This window comes from Hylobates moloch, unplaced genomic scaffold (assembly GCF_009828535.3).
Source record: "Hylobates moloch isolate HMO894 unplaced genomic scaffold, HMol_V3 SCAFFOLD_3, whole genome shotgun sequence".
Taxonomy (NCBI): Eukaryota; Metazoa; Chordata; class Mammalia; order Primates; family Hylobatidae; genus Hylobates; species Hylobates moloch.
The window spans coordinates 137,190,340-137,207,738 of record NW_026652278.1 but is presented as its reverse complement, the minus strand read 5'-3'; the positions used below and the strand labels follow the sequence as shown (position 1 = coordinate 137,207,738).

The window sequence follows — 17,399 nt, the reverse complement described above, 5'->3', positions numbered from 1 at the left end:
TGTAGTACACCACTGATTCTGGACTTCAGAGCAGAGCACACCTGGGGCATCAGGGGCCTGGTGCTTCCACAGCACCTACAGCCGTGGCTGTGACAAGCCTCAATGCACAAAATTTGCTAATGCTTACTGAGTTTAACTGAAAATCAAATTGAGTTTAACTTAGCAAGGTCAGCTGCAAGAAGTCTGCAATGCTCATTCATTTCTGCGAATGAAAGCTTCATCATCTCTAGTTCATGACAGAATGTAACGGCAGAGCAGGCTCTAGGAAGTCTTCTTGCATTTCATCAGTGTTTCTTCCTTCTTGTCAGTCTTTCTTTTTATTTTAATGCCTTTTCTTGCCGAAAAATGCCCAGTGAACTTTGTTCAAGACTCCCAAATTCCTTTGGCTGTAGTTGGCTTCATTTTCGTAACTTGCTGTCTTATTTTTCCAAAATGAAGTTTTTCTTTTTTGTATTTTTTTCTTATTAAAAAAGCAATCATACCTTTGTTTCAGGAGGAAAAATGGGTAAACATAGTTAAATAAAAATGATATAAAACAAACCATGTTAAAAAAAAAACACTATTATTAATAACATTATTGCCCTTGTCTGCCTATTCCTGGCTCCACGGTGCTTACCTGAACTTGCCTTAATATTGAAAAAGTTCATTCTACCTTGAGGGTAGTTCTTAGAAGGGTAGGCTTTTTTATGACTTTTTTGGGGGGGGGCAGGGGGTTGGGCATCAGAGCAAAGGTTCACAGCTTCTTTTCGTTAATAAATTATTTAAACTTATAAGAGGTTAGCTTTCCCTATCCCACTCCTATAACCTTCCTAGTCCTTCTTTAGCCTCTTAACTGATTTGAGGCCTTTATCCATGAGCTAGAGGAGGAAGCTTCTTGGAAAAGGGCAACTCTGGTATTTTTGCAATAGTGCTTCTTGCCTCTCTACAACTATCAGAGCCACCTTTTCCAGGTCCTCACCAGTACACAAAGAGTAATTTGCTGTCTGTCTGCAATGACGCTTTTCTGGCTGCCAAGGCAGTGTGTGGCTCTGGGGAAGAAAGACGGCCTATACTTCTTGTTGTGTCTTTCTGTGCTTTGCAATGCCCCATTTGTATCTTTTGCTTATACAAAAGAAATTTTCATTTTAAAAGAAGCATCCTGAATCCAGAAAATCCTATAATACTAATTTCTTTTCTAAGAGGAGAAAGAATAGAGTGAAAACAATGCATGGTGATTAAAGATTTCCACGGCGACAGCTCCCTGGAGTGAAACACGAGGACCTACTTTGGCAGCACCATCCACCAGGAAGGCTCTTCGTGGACACGCTGTGTCACTTGCTTCAGTCCCTATCTGAGCCGGGATTGGACTGGCACATTGCCTTGTTGAAATTGGCTCCACACCTTGTTTAAGTGGGCATCCTGCCATACTAATTGATGGGTATGAGTGCAGACATGCTAGAGAACCAGGATGCACAGCAGATCTGGGTAGGAGAAGAGTTTCAGCCCAGAAATATCAAAACAGTCAATTGTGCTGAGTTTGTGTGCCAGGGCCTAGAAGAAGATTGTATCAATGCTCTGCTGCAGCTCAGAGCTGGATTTATTTTTAAATGCCCCAAATAGCTGAAAAAACAAGGAAGGTATGGGCCTGAGAAGGAGCAGGAAGGGGCAAGGTTATTGATTTTCAAAAGAAATAGCTAGTGTCTGCCAACTGGGGTACAAGAAGGTTTTTCATCCAAGCTGTTCCATGATTATAGTAACTTTCAAGCTGAGTGCTTTGGGCAGATACAGAAATCAGAGCCACCTCCTGATGGGGCTTCCCAGGTAAGGGACTGCCGAGGATGGATGCAGACGGCTGCTCCCAACCTGGGGAACACCCTCCCTGCTTGTCTGTGATGCCTCAGCAACCCCATGAGATCAACCAGCTCATCAAGTGCAAACAGCAGTCCAGCCCCTCCCCAAGAAGCATAGCCATCAACCCGTGTCCTTTTTTCAGTTCCATTTTTTGGAACACAATTGCCCCTCCATTGAAAGAACAGCTGGGTAACAATCCAAGTGTGGTGCAGAAGAGAGAAATTTTTCAATATTAAAATGGGAAGATGTCAAAGAGAATTCTGAATGCATGTTAACACAGACTACCCCATGTTTCCGGAACTCTATGGCTGGCAGTCACCTTCTTCAAACCACCTAATGATAAACAGCCCAGGAGAAAATGAAATTGAAGGACTCCAACACCTAATAACAGAGACAGTAACAGGGTCAAGAGACAGAATGAGGTAAATGACAACTACACTGATGCTGGTGGAGATGAAATCTGTACCTCAATATAGCCATATGTTACAGCATAACACACAAGGCTGAAATACAAAAAACTTTGGCTAGACTTCAAGAAAGTGCCTATTTGAAGACTTGAAAAACTCACTCTTTGAATTGTCCCATCATTATTTGAATCAATTGACAATATGGGGGAATATGGACTGGTCTGTTTAGCCTCCCTCAGCTTTTGAACCAGATCCATTTTATTAACAATTGAATTCTGCACAGAATAGGATTAGAAGCCATTGCTCTGACCCCAATTTTATATAATTTCTCCCTTCCTGATTGTAAAAGTGCTTCATAGTTTTCTAGTATTTAAGTCATGAAGTCAAGATGAAGAACTATATACACAGTGGCCAAAGTAAATGTGATCATGTTTAACTCACTTTTAGTTTCTCCTTACTTACAATTTTTTTTGGTGTGTGTGCGTGTGTGTGTGTGCGTGTGGTATTTAAAAAAATCAGCCTAAAAGGAATAGAATCAAGGAGGGATAGTGGAAGTGGAAGCCAAACAAAAAGCCTCTCAGTTTTAGCTAAATTTAAAAGATTGGAAATAAGTCTATTTTGCTTTTACCATAAGGTCCCGATTATTCACTTGAAACCAATGGAAAGCATTGAATTCAAGAACAAAAGCCACAAGAAAATCTTTGTGTTATACTTGGAGATGGTACTGAAAGAACAGGAGGAAGTATGTTGATTGAATTACACTCAGTGAAAGGTAAGCAAAATCATTTGGGTTTAATGGTTCTACTTCTAATGTCTCATAATTTGGGATGTATTCTAAGGTTTGTACATAGAAACGTGTGTCCATAATTCCCGGTTGTGCTCATTAGAATGACTCATGCCTATGGACATTTTCTTATCTTGGATTCGAATCACATAAATTTTGATGAGTCCATCAACTTTCTAAACTGACTGTTATTCACACAAACAGCCCTATTCACAAGGAGCTTCGAGGAGTTCCAGGTTGGTGGGAGTCACGCAGAAATTTTTCAAGCATTTTCTCTTCATGGCTAATTAAGGTCAGAGGATGGAAGCAGGTCATTTTCCTCCTCAGTTTTCCTCATGTCCTTGGTTAACTTGCCCTGCCTAATAACCTTTAAAACTTGAATTCCACAATTCCTTCTGACATCCCCCAAGCTGCTCAGAAATAGTGTACTGCCCAGCGTTTCCCTTTATGATTTTGGCTTCTAAACCAGGTGGTGTATGATAGACGACTCTTTCCATTTGGAGTATTTTCCTTCACAATTCTGACTTCTCATACACTCAACAACCAATTCTTTGCGGGGTAAGAAATGATTTCTCTCTCTCCAAAGGCACCATTCGCCACAACGCCGCACTCAGAGTTCTCAGTGGCCAGCCCAGTGTTTGTCAGGCACACCCCATGGGATTCCCCAGTGTCTATTACTCACAGTTTCACTCACACATGTCCTGACCCTGTCTTGACTCAGTGGAAGAGCAGCCCAGGCCAGCAGCAGGTGCAGTTTTTAGTTACCCTTGTGACCATATACAATCTAGAATACTTGAGGTGAGGCCTTGGGACCTGAGACCCCCTTAGTAGTCCCCTCCCTGTACCCATTTCCCAGGGCTGCTGTAACAAAGTACCACAATCACAAACTGGGTGGCTTAGAACAACAGAAATTTATTGCTTCACAGTCCTGTGAGCCAGAAGTGCAAAGGTAAGGTGATGGCAAGACCATGCTCCCTCTGAAACCTTCAGGGGAAGAATCCTTCTTTGCCCTTTCCAGCTCTGGTAGCCCCAGACATTGCTTGGCTTGTGGCTGCATCACTCTAATCTTCATGTGGACTGCTCCCTCTGTTTCCTCACATGGTCCTCCCTCCCAACATATCTGTGTCTGTGTTCAAATTTTCCCTTTTTTATAGGGACACTAGTTGTACTGGGTTAGGGGTCATTCCAGTAACCTCATTTTAACTTTGCTACATCTGCAAATACTCTATTACCAAATAGGTCACATTCTGAGATACTAGAGGTTTGAACTTCAACATTATCTTTTTGGGGGACACACAATTTATCCCAACGTACTCCCTCTCGACTCACCACTATGCTGGCTAGTTCATCTGTCTTCATTCCACAAACATGTTTAGTTGAGCACCTACTATGTGCCACAGGCTGGTGAGGCACAAGAGGCAGAGCAGTGAAGAAAAATATGGTCCTTTCTCTCACAACGCGTGCCCTGTCATAGCAAAGGCAGACAATAAACAAATCAATACAATGTGTTGTGAGATAAATTCTATGAAGGAATTAACAGGGGCTCCAGTGGGGAAGGGTGGAGGCATGAGCAGAGGCTGCTTTAGAAGGGAGGTCAAGGAAGGGCTCACCAACACGGTGATAAAATGCAAAGGGAGGGTGAGGCTGCCGTGGGATGAAGAGGCAGAACAGTGTTCCAGGCAGAGGAAATGGGCAGTGAGAGCACTGGGAGGTAGGAAAGAACGTGGCGTGTCCTGGATGCTGTGCAAAGGCAGCCATGGGGGCACGGCACAGATGTGGCTGGAGACAGAGCCAGTGGCGGGCCCAGCAGGGCCTTCCAGGCTGTTGGAAGTTCTGAGGATGTGATTTTGGGTGCAACGAGATTAGGCAGACATGATCTAATATACGTTTTTTCACGACACCATTCCATCTTGTGTGGAGAATGGATCAGAGCAGGGCAGCAGTGACGCCAGGGGGACTGTTAGAATGATTACAGTATTGGCCAGCTGAAGGCCAGTCCGGGTGGCTTAGATGAGGCTGGGGGCAGCAGTGAGAAGGGATAAGAGAAAACTGACTCAGGTTTTTTTTGGAAGATAACTTACAGGGCCTGCCAATGGGGTGGGAGCTTGATCACAGTGAGACTGGAGGATGTTTTGTGTGGGTGGGAATCGCCTGGTTTCCCCATTCAGCCCTCTAGGCCTCTGCTGGACTGACCTGTGTGGAGCTCCTACCTGCTGGCCTGCCATTCTGCCACATGCCGCTCACTTACCAGGCCCCACCATGAATTCCCTGGTCACCAGCCAGAAGCTATACCATGAGGGCCCTGGTTGGCGAGGTCCCACCAGCTGCCATCTGAAAGTGTGAAGTCTGGGCTTTGCCTGCATCTTGGGTCTGTGTCCCACCTTTAAGGGACACAGGACCTTTGAGAACTAGTTTTTATATTTAGGCTTAACTCCCCCCAGCCCTCACTACATTTAGCTTCAGCTTCCTCTGTGTTCCTGCTCACCGTTTTAGCTAAAGCCTCCAATCATGTTTATCACTCCAAAACTCTGATGAATTGTTCTTTGTCACAGCACCCAGGTTGACCGCCGTATTCATTGCAAAAGATAATGAGATGATGACGTCTGACTTCTATTGGGTGAATTTGTGTGATGCTCAGCAGAGGTCAGGTGTCACACTCTTTTAGGAAATTGATTAAGACTTGTACCATAGACCTAAGCAGGGCTGAGAGGGAGCTTCACCAACATCCTGTTTGGCTGTATGATGTGGGGCTTCCACTGCATGGGCTCGCTGCCTTTTACGATCAGGCCCTCCCTATGTGTATGGGAGGATAGGCTGAGAAGGATGGAAGAGTTTTATAATATGGTATCTCTGGCATAACCTAGATCTTCGAAGCTGGCCCAGGGAGTGAGGGTGGGGTTTCGTCCAACTGGATGCTCAGTACTAATTTGAGAGTCCAGTTTTTAAAGATCAGTAAAGCTGAGAGGTTTGTTTCTTGAAGGAATCATCTCATAGATAAATGATAGCCATCCAGCATGAAAACAAATGCTATAAAGTGTTTCCCTCTTCATGACTAGGTTAGGGGAAAACAGCCCTCTTCACTGAAGCAAACTCCATTTTTAAATGAAACGATGATTATGAAGAGCAGAGATCTCTAGCAGTGAGGTCTAGCATTTGCTGAGCACCCACCTTGTGGAGAGGCTTTTATGTCTATCACCTGTGGGACTCACTTCATCCTGCAGGGTGGACTGCTTTGTCTCCCAGCATTCTCTCCCCCTTCCTTAGGAAATGCTTCTTCCCCAACTTGAATGATGGGGTTCAAATGAGCCCCAGGGAGATGAAGAATTCTTTCCTGAGATTTTAGAATTTAACAGGGAGCATGAGGCAGGCTCTTTCTGGAGACAGACAATTCGAGGTAAGAGGCAAGAAAAAGCTGGGCTGTAGGAAAGGTAAATAAAAGGCAGCATTAGCCCATCCTTCTTTCATGGTTTGGTTTTTATTGCTTCCTATGCACAGAAATTTTCCTTTGTTTTGTAACCTCATTTTTATTACAATTCAGAGTTCCAATTAACGTGATGCTATTATTGTCCCATTTCACAAATAAGGAAACTGAGTTTTGGAGAAGTAATCATTTATTTGTGTGAGGTCACATGGCCAGTAAGTGGTGGAGCTAAGATTTAGATTTAAATCTGGGAGACTCAAAAAAAACCCCATTATACACCCTGCAGACTTCTTATTGCCATTAGATCCAGCCATGTGCTATTTCCATGAAACATACTTAAAGCAAACTGTCACTGGTTGAACATAAAAAGTAGGCAAAGATATATCAGCCAAAAGTAAACTAAACAACTTGTAAAAAATTGTCTTAAATATATTTTTAATGGAGAAATCATTCAATAGTGCAATAGGAGATCTTTTATACTTATTTCAAAATACAATACATAAAGAAGATAAAATAGCCAAAAACTATTTTATAACTGAACAACAGTGATCAAAATATATGTAAAAACCAAAAAGTTGGAAATGCAAGGAGAATTGTCAAAACCACAATCATAATGGGAGACTCATACTGCTCAAACCTCGGCAGGTCAAGTAACCAAAAATTTATAACATTATAATGAATTTGAATCACAAATAATTAACAAGCTAGCCAAGACACAGAAACTACACATGCTTTCCAAATCCCCACAGAACATTTATAATTTTATTATGTATCAGACCATGAAAGAAATTTCAGTAAACTCCAAATATTATATATAGCCACATTCTCTGATCATTATGCAAGAAAACTCGATGTTAAGAACAAAACATGTCAAAAAATAAATCTAACTACATGGGGGAAAAGATTATTTTAATAATTCTTGTTGAAAAAAGAACTATTCAGAATGAGGTACATCTACATGTGTGGCTATGACTGTATCTCCACATTATATTAAATTAAAACCAGCAGATGATAAAACAGTTTATAAAATAATCTAATTTTTATATATTTAAAAGGATTTTTGCATATAAAATAAATACATAAATAACTTTCCTGGAAGAATGCATAAGAAAACTGTTGACATTGGCTATCTTAAGAGAGAGGATAAGGGTCAGAGGTAGGGAGAGGAACACTATAGAGAACTTAAATCATATGCAATTAACAAGCTATCCAATATACAAACTATGCATTCTTTCCAAATTCCTATTGGATATTTTTAAAGTTTATTATGTACCAGGCCATGAAAAACATTAATAAATTCTAAATGCTATATACAGACCACATTCTTTTTTGTACTCTTGGAATTTTTCTTCTACCTAAAAAAAATAAGATGAAGGGCATTTTATAATCTACTGTTTATAAAAGTAACCTCTAGATCAAAAATACAAATCCTCCAAATTATTAGCAGAACCACATACAAAACAACAAAGAGTCCAAATGGTGGAGAAACATTTTTAAAGCCATAAAAATAGAAAGCATACTATTAAAAAATGACAGAAATGTAAATAAGTTAAATCCACCTATTAAAGAAAAAGTTTATAAAATCGGATCACAAAGAAAATTAAACTCTGTGTTGTACATATGAAGAATGCTTAAAAGATAGACATTTAGCAAAGGTTAAAAATTAAAAGATGGTTAAAGTTATACCATGAAAATATAAACAGAAACAAGTCAGGGGTCATGATTTTACTATCAGAAAAAGTGAACTTGGATCATTAAGGATTAAACAAAACAAAGAAAGGCACCTTATAATGCTAAAGAGTGTAATTCATTACAAAAATACATATTCATAGATAATTACATAGAAAACTGTGTTTTCTGAAACTGATTTCAGAAAAGATATCCACCAGATTAATTTATTATTTTAAAAATAGACAAAGTGGTGAAAAATCTAACTCAAGACCCCTTAAAAATGTTTCTAGACAGTTTCACATAGCAATTTATGTAAATTTCTAAAGAAAGACGATTCCAATGCTCTTGAGACTGTTCACAAAGTATAGAAGAAGGAAAGCATCCATTTTCTTTAACTGAAGTGAGTACAACACAGCAAAAGCTAACAAATTGCACCTAAAAGAAAACTACACACTGAATTCACTGATGACTCTCCATAAAAATATCATAAATAGAATGTTAGTAAATAGAGTTCAACAGTATCTTGAAATAATCATGCACGATGACTAGGATTTAAGAATGTAAGAAAATTTCAATATTTAGAAACATTCATGTGATTTTCCATATTACTACATATAAGGAGAAAAACCATATGATTATCTTCACAGATGCTCAAAAGCATTTGGTAAAATTCAAAGATATTCTAGACCAAATTCTCAACAAAACAAGGCTAGAAGGATGTTTCTTCAACATGATTTTTTAATCTATATATACTCATGCGTCACTTAACAACAGGGAAACATTCTGAGAAGTGCGTCATTAAGTGATTTCATCGTTGTGCGAACATCATAGAGTGTACTTACACAAACCAAGATGGTATAGCCTTCTACACACCTATGTAATAGGATATAGCCTATTGCTCCTAGGTTAGATGCCTGTACACCATGTTACTGTACTGAATACTGTAGTCAGTTGCAACACAGTGATAAGGATTTGTGTATCTGAACATATCTAAACATAGTAAAAATACAATATCATAATCTTATGGGGCCACTGCTGTGCCCCATAAGATTTATTTATTATACATGTTTATCAGAACACACAGTCTGTTGTTGACAGAAATATTATACAGCACATGGCTGTATTTATGCAACAACAGATAGATTAGATAGATAGATAGATAGATAGATAGATAGATAGATAGATAGATAGTAGATAGATAGATAGATAGATAGATAGATAGATAGATAGATAGATAGATAATCTTTTCTCCAAAAACAAGAACTAGACTCAATTTGAACTGGACTGTGAACTCTAAGATTTACCAATTGGCTAGGAACCACACTTGAGGCATTATCAACCTGTGGCTCCCAACTGACATGGGTCCCACTTAGGGGTCCCTGAGAGTTGTAAAAAAAATTCTTTCCATGGTACCAGGTGCACCCCCAGTACCGACTTTTAGTTGGAAGCCAGGCATTAACTTGCATCCCTCTCCAAAATATGGTAATTTTCACCTAGGGATTGGAGAGATGGTCATGAGCGACCTTCAAGTGTTTAAGGAAACACGGTCAGTAGATCATGTAGCCTTCATATGATGTAGAGATCTCTCCAAAATGAGGCCACCCTTAGTTACTTGGGGTTGCTTCTTGGAAAGATAACTTGTTATTTATGCACACTTTGAAATCGATTGTCAGGAGTCTTCCAGTTAGAAAAGTTAGTAAAAAAATTGTCTTTGACTTTAGCCGAAGTAATCAGTGTTACCATCTGAGCCTTGGAAGGCATTTAGATCAGCCTTAACTCACTGGTCAGAGTTGTTATGGGTGACAAAGTTGCCCTAGATTTCTTCATCATGAGCCAAGGAGGAATCTGTGCCATCAGTAATGTGGCCCGCTGTACCTGGAGTGATGCCTCTGGCCATCAATGTGGAAACTTAAGGAGAAAGCCACCTGACTTCTAAGGTAGATGTGGATAGTTTATAAGATGTGTTTAGCTATTTGGCCTATAACTCTGGGGGTCATGGTTAAGGTCAGTACTGGTTGTCCTCATCCTGTTAATAGTAGCCTTAACTGTGGTAGCCTCACAGTGGCCTCATAAATGCTGTATGAGATTGTATTGAATGAATTTGCTTCCAGCCTCTGTCAGTCAGATTACTCAGATTAACCAATGAAATGGCATACTGATGGGGAAAATTCTCCAGAAGTCAATACAGTATAGAAGAAAGTGTGGATATTGTTGGGTGGACAACCCTCTGTTGACCTGTTATATTTCTGACTATCTTGAAAACAGATATTGACTGCCCTTTCTTTCAGACTATCTTTTCAATGATATTTGTACAACAAACAGCCTTGGAACTTAAAGATATGTCTCCCTCCAGAGAAAAATATAGATTTTCTTATAGCCTTGAATGATAAAGGTAATGTATGTCACCTTCTGAAGAAAAGATCACACATGCTTATTGCCGAATATAAAAGATTCAAGTTCCCTAAGCTCAGGGTTTCTCTCCTGTAACGCAACCTACTGCATATACAGGCATCTATCTGGGCCTGTCTGAATCTCTCTCACAGGACTTGAGAGCAAGGATAACTGACACAAATAGGCTGATGTTCATGCTTCTTGCTTTCTATGAGAAATAAAGTCCTGTGTCTCTGATCTAGGAGTCTCATGTCTTCTGCCAGCAATCTTGCTGTGACAAGCCAGTGTGTTACCTTGCAAGTAGGGTAAAATCTCAAGCCCTTCATACTTCTAGATAATAACAGAAGACAAAAATGGAGTTGTTTAGCCCAGTTTACAGAAAAAACTATTTTTAAGATCAAAATACTTTGATTTCTTGTCTAATAAGAACTTACGTTTTCTTCCTATGCCTTGGGCCTGGTAGAATTGTCAAAGCCTTCCCCAAAAGCTGCTCCCCAATACAACCTCCAGGCACACGTGCCAGTCCAGCCTTTTCTATTCTACAGTTTCTAAGATTTCTACAATTTTCTTAGGTTCTATCTCTGACCCTTCTTGAAGAAGTCTTCCTTTATTTATTTTAATTTTAATTTAATTTAATTTAATTTTTGAGATAAGATCTTGCTCTGTTGCCTGGGCTAGAGTGCAGCTCACTGTAGCCTCAACCAACCAGGCTCAAGTGATCCTTCTACCTCAGCCTCCCAAGTAGCTGGGACCACAGGCATGCACCACCAATCTGGGCTAATTTTTTTAATTTTTTTTTTTTTGTATAGACGGGGTCTCCCTATGTTGCTCAGGCTGGAATTGAACTCCTGGGCTCAAGTGATCCTCTCACCTTGGCCTCCTAAAGTACTGGGATTACAGGCATTAGGCCACTGCACCCAGCCTTCCTTTATTTGATACACAAAATTCCTCCCCAGGGACATCAAGCTGTCTTGCAAAACAGGTTTCTTCATTTTTCTTCTGGAGATTTCAATAGCCCTGGGTCCCTGGAAATCAAATTCTTACATCATTCACTCATTTATTTTGTCATTCATCAAATATCTCTAACACCTTATGTACTCAACACAAAGTAAGTGTACAATAACCACTTACTGAATGATTAATAAATCATTTAAATCAACACCATCTCTCAAATCAACACTCAAATAATATATCACTGTAAACTGTGAAGAGTGTTATGAAAGAAAAGTACTAAAAAAAAGGACAACATTAACAGCAATAGAGGAAGTGGCATTTGACGTGGGAACTGCAGGGGGAGTAGGAGTTAACTAGGTACAGGGATGGTGATATATTCCAGGCAGAGAGAAGAGCATTGACTCACTTTTCTTGGTCCTGTGCCTTTTTCCAAGTCACAGTCAATGGCCAGCTAGAAAGGCTTTTCCTTTCAGGAGGCCCTATTTCTTCCTCCTCTTTTCTAAGGTGGACTCTGTTCCTCCTTCCACCATCATCCCGATGGCCTCAGTGGCAGGCATCATCTTTTCTGGAATTGTCTCTTCTTCATCAGCGCCTCCAATGACCCCAAGAGGCTCCCCGTCGCACTAGCTTCAGACATTCACGCACTTGCTCACTAAGGGGCACATCCCACTCCTTGCCTATTTGCATACCCTGAGCCCAGTTACTCACACAACCTTTAATAGTTACTGCTTCTATATACATCTCCAGATTCTCATTGATAGCTCATCCCTCAAGCGACTTTAAAGAAATAAGACATACATGAAGCTTTATGATGCAACATGTCTTAAAAAGATGACAGAAACAACAGAACTAGAAAAAATAGAATGCCCACTCCTTATGGGATCATTTGTGAGCTAGGCAAATTCTTATAATACAAATTGACCTGGTGTTTTCCTGAACAAATTAAGTAGAAAGTAAGCCAGACACCAAGAAAAAAAAAAAAAAACAACAACCCTGGTGGCCAATGTTAGAACTCATTTGTTGTCGCGAATACTGCTACTTTTAATCATATTAAAGTAGTTGCTGCTGCCTCCTCATATAAGTGTTGGCATTGTAAAACAGTACTTACAAACTACTCTATAATAAAGCATAGAGATGTCTATGTTTTAAACATCCTCCTTCATCATTCAGATCAGAAAAGGGATATGACTTTGAATAGAGGAAATATGTGAGTGACATTAAGTGTGGTATAAGCCTATTTCATGTTCCAGCTCTGGTATGGGGCTGGGTAAAGCATCAATTCTGGTAAATGCCAGCCAAATTTGCTGTCAATAATAAGATAAATCCATGACAGGATAAGAATTGCTGTCTACTACAGAAAACTGCTTCTTGTTAGCGACATTACTTTGCTGCTCTATGACCTCCTTCTAGGGGTGATGAATAATATGACAAGCTTTTTGTGTGTGTGTCCAATAAAATATATAGCTTCTTGGAGCAAAATGAAGCTGGGCATTGAAGCTATGTACAGTACCTAGATTGATATTTTCTTAGCTATTAGCTTGAATTAATCCTGATATGATACTATTTTCATTTGAAAAAAAAGGTGCAGATGATTGCTTTTTGGAGACCTAATTCTGAGTGTCTGAGGTATTTTTCAATTCACCCAGTCTACCTATTTATGAATTATAAGTTTACCATTAAATACAGTCACCAATGATTGTTTAATAACCTCTTGCCTGAGGAGTGTATGGTTTAAATTCCATAGATCTTTGGTTTCAAAATTGCAAACCAAACAAGAGCCAATGTGAGTAGTTATTGAAGGAAGATTCCATTAAGTATTCTCTGAACATTAATATAAAATGACAACAGCAAGAGAACAACTGTTAAGGAGTATCTGTGGGCATAAGGGAATTATTGGTCAAATTGAAAAGAAAATCTGTAAAGCCTCTCCCATTAAAAAAAAAAAAAAGACCAGGAAAAAGTTTTTCTTCTTTTTACATTGAATGATTAAGGGGAACACTTCACAGAATTCAAGAGGAAATGAATCCAGGGACTGAGAGCAGCTGGCTGTGACAGTTAACCAGAGAGAGGAAATCCAAATGATGTGTTTTCAGGACTTGCACCTTGCAGAGCGCTGCAATCTATGCCAGAGAGAGGCTGGAAAGGCCTGTAGACTGAGTTCTGGGAATCAAAACCCAAACCAGCTGTGCCAAGGGGCTGGATGACCAGGTTTCCACCAACAAAAACATAGTTGCCAAGTTCAGATTAACTTTTTTAAAGAAAAAAGCAGCAAGAAGTTGATCATAGTACACATGACCCAGCCAAGGCAGGGACTAATAAAGCGCTCTGCTGGACTCTAATTCTATAGTATTCTCACTGTATGGCTACCACTGGCAGCAGACTTACTCATGGGGTTAGGAGCCTCTGTATCCTTTTTCTCCACAACCCTACTCATATTCCCACCATAAACCGGGAGTACCCACTTTGAATAAAACCTTACATAGATAAGCAGAGAAAAGGAAACAGAAAGTATGCTGATGATTGGCAGTCTCCTAAAGTACCTTCCTCTAGGTCAAAGCTTTCTTTGTAATTGCGGTTTTGCCATTACTTTAAATGGCAAAAAGCACAATTACTTTTGCACCAACCTAATAGTTCATCTTCCAAGCTGAAATCATCAGGAGTTTCATTTTTTCCCTTTAACACTTTAAGGTGTTAAAGGTTGTCATCCTCCTTAGTCAAAATGACCAATTCAGTTGTCTGGACAGGCCAGCAAAGGTGCCTCCTGTCTATGACACCTCCATATGGTGAAGCTTTAGAGTGTCTACCGCAACCACAGCCTCTTCTGAAAGATCCTTTGCATAGGTCAGCATGTTGGCATTGTGTGATGTCACAACCACAGTCAGTGCTGATTGGACCTGTGCTGGGTGTTTGTTAGCTATCTAGAAGTTGTCCAGGGGTCCCTGAGGGAGGCCAGCACAAGAGCTCTGCCATAAAAGGACATTGGACAGGTGTGAAGAGTCCAATCAGAAACTCATTTTGAGAGATTGAACACAAAGCATTCAGAGAGTCAGCAGGCTGGAGAGGCCAAGACACACACACGAAGAAGGCAGTAAGCAAAAACTGGGTGGTAGGAGAAGCTATGAGTAAACAGAAACCTGGAGATAAATAGAAGAAATTAAAAATAGTTATTCCATCGTAGTAGTAACAGGAGCAGAAACAGAAGCCAAGAGAGGGTAGAGAATTAGTCCTAGCGAAGAAAAAATGAGTGCAGATAAGCAGAATGGAAGACTGGAATCAGGAGCACAGCCAGCTGCTAGAGTCAGTAGATGTTATTATGAAACTTTTCATTGTGTCCCAAATAGCCATAATATTTAATTCTCTGGTGGCTTAGCTTGAGTTATTTTCATTTTTTCTGAGTTTTCCTACTTTCCTGTGTAATCTTACAACAAGCCCTGTTAACTGAGATAATGGATTATTCTTTATTCTTTGCATCCTCTAAGAACCTAAGCAACTTCTCAGGTCACCTTGTAAATGGGTCAGAGCAACACATTTGAATGTAAAATACTGTCTACAAAATCCAAAGATCCCCAGAGTGTATCATTTTAATAGGTAGGGGCTACAACACGTACCAATCTGGCATTCCCTTTGAAGAAGATATTCCAATATCCTGGGACTATCAGATTCCTGGAAACTTTATTGAAGGGGTAGGCTCCTTCTTGTACTTTTATAGGGTATAGCTCCTTCCCTCTTATAGACATGTATCTTACCATGGCATCGAGAGTAGCTCTTAATTTCTGCTCTTCAACTCCTGTCAGCATGAGGTCATCAATTTAGTGTATCTATGATCCATTGATGTTTTATGGGATGATGGGATGTTCAAGGCACTTATCTCCCATATTGTGGTGTAAAGCCTGAGATTTAATATAACTCTGAGACAAAATAATAAAAGTATTCTGCTGTTCCTACCAGGTGAAAGCAAACTTGACTGTTTTCTCTGCTTAATGTGATATAGCAGGCGTCAGCAAAGTAGAGTCTGAAGGTAAAATCCGCCTTGCTGCCTTTTATAATTTTTATTAATAGACTTGCATTTTTAGAGTAGTTTTATATTTACAGAAAAATTGAGCAGACAGCATGGTGAGTTCCCAATATACCCATAATTTCTCCTGTTATTAACATCTTACATTAATATGATACATTTGTTACAATTAACATATATTGATATACTATAACTAAATAATCTTTTTTATATTCAATGTTCTACTGGCAAGGCTGAGAATTCAACAGATCAAAGCAAAATTCAGAATTAACCATTGCATTTGGTTTGCAGCTATTTTGGCCCTGCTGCAAGAGATTATTTTAGAATAGTTATATATGATTCCTTTTTTTTCATAACTATGCCTTGGGCTGAGAATTTAGTGATTTGAGTTTGTTATTTTCTCTATTTAAACCTCTCCTGATTGTTCGTATTAACCATACCACCTCACAGTCCTTGTGTGACCCTTTCCATCCATTCTGTTCGGACTTCCTTAATTTTGACCTAATGTCCTTTTTCTGTTCCAGGATGCCATCCAGGATACCACATTACATTTATTTGTCACATTTCCTTAGGCTACTTTGACTATGAAATTTTCTCAGATTTTCCTTGTTTTTGATGACCTTGGCAATTTTCTTTTTGTTTTTGTTTCTGAGACAGTGTTTTACTGTGTTGCCTAGTCTGATCTGGAACTCCTGGGCTCAAGTGTTCCACTTGCCTCAGATTCCCAAGGAGCTGGGAATACAGGAGCTCACCACTGCACCAAGTTCACCTTGGCAGTTTTGAGTAGTGGTCAGGTATATTGCACAATCTTCCTCTATTGGAGTTTTTCTGATGATTTTCTCACAATTCAAATGGTGTTGTGGATTTTTGGGAAAAGATCACAGATTTAAAGTGCCCTTTTCATCACATCATATCAAGAGTACATATTACCAACATGATGTATGACTATTGATACTGACCTCAAACACCTGGCTGAAATAGTGCACGTCAGATTTCTCCACTGTAAAGTTACTTCTTTCTGCCTCTCCTTACTGTATTCTTGGGAGAGAAGTCACTATGCACAGCCCACACTTGAGTGGGGAGTTATGCTCTCCCTCCTTTAAGACAGAGTATCTATGTGTTATATTTGGAATTCTTCTGCATGAGAGATTGTCTCTTCTTCTCACTTGTTAGTTTATTAAATCATGTATTTGTATCAGTATGGAATCTTGGATATTTATACTTTGAGCCATAATCCAATGCTACTTTATTTTATTGCTCAAATTGTCTCAGCTTTGGCCATTAAGAGCTCTTTTGGTTGGCTCCTGTGCCCCTTTGACATACCCCCATCGATGTGTGTGTGTGTTTTTGTTGGTGATGGATTTTTCTTAGTTTTTTTGTTTTGTTTTGCTTTTTGTTATTTGTGAGCACATCCTTACTTTTTGGTATAATTAGATGCTCCGGGCTCATGTGGTGTATTTCTCACCCCGTCCTAGAATCAGTCATTTCTCCAAGGATCCCTAGTTCCCTTGATTGAAGAATGATATTAGAAACCAGGATCTGGGAACTGGATGTGCTTGTTGCTACTGGGGCACTTACTGACCATTTTGTAAATAAAATTTAATTAGAACACAGCCACGTCCATTTGTTTATGCATGGTCTATGGCTCTCATATTGCAATGGCAGAGTTGGGTAGATATGACAGATTCCTTATGGTCTGCAGAGCCTGTCATTACACTCTCTGGCCTCGTACAAAAAAAAAGTCTGCCAATCCTTGGGATAGAAAAAAAAATAAACAAAAGTAGTGACTGCACATATAGGCTCTAATGATTTTCTTTAGTAAGGAGACTTCATCAGGAGTAGAAGCTGCAGTTACAGTCATCAGCTGATTAAGTTTACAATAATCCACTCTGCTAAGATCCATTCATGTCCTGCCCTAGTCAAATC

The 17,399-nt window shown here is 39.6% G+C and overlaps 2 long non-coding RNA genes across 2 annotated transcripts; one reads left to right on the top strand and one right to left on the bottom strand.

Annotated features, from left to right (window-relative positions):
- Positions 1–309: 309 nt before the first annotated feature.
- On the bottom strand, positions 310–6,071 carry LOC131382975 (uncharacterized). The gene is made up of 4 exons (XR_009212614.1): positions 5,507–6,071; positions 5,270–5,352; positions 4,351–4,486; positions 310–482 (listed from the first exon to the last, which is right to left on the bottom strand). It is a non-coding gene; the product is annotated as an uncharacterized LOC131382975 (long non-coding RNA).
- An 8,326-nt stretch (positions 6,072–14,397) lies between these two features.
- LOC116480146 (uncharacterized) lies at positions 14,398–17,045 on the top strand. Its single transcript, XR_009212615.1, has 3 exons — positions 14,398–14,546; positions 15,407–15,476; positions 16,949–17,045. It is a non-coding gene; the product is annotated as an uncharacterized LOC116480146 (long non-coding RNA).
- Positions 17,046–17,399: the final 354 nt, after the last annotated feature.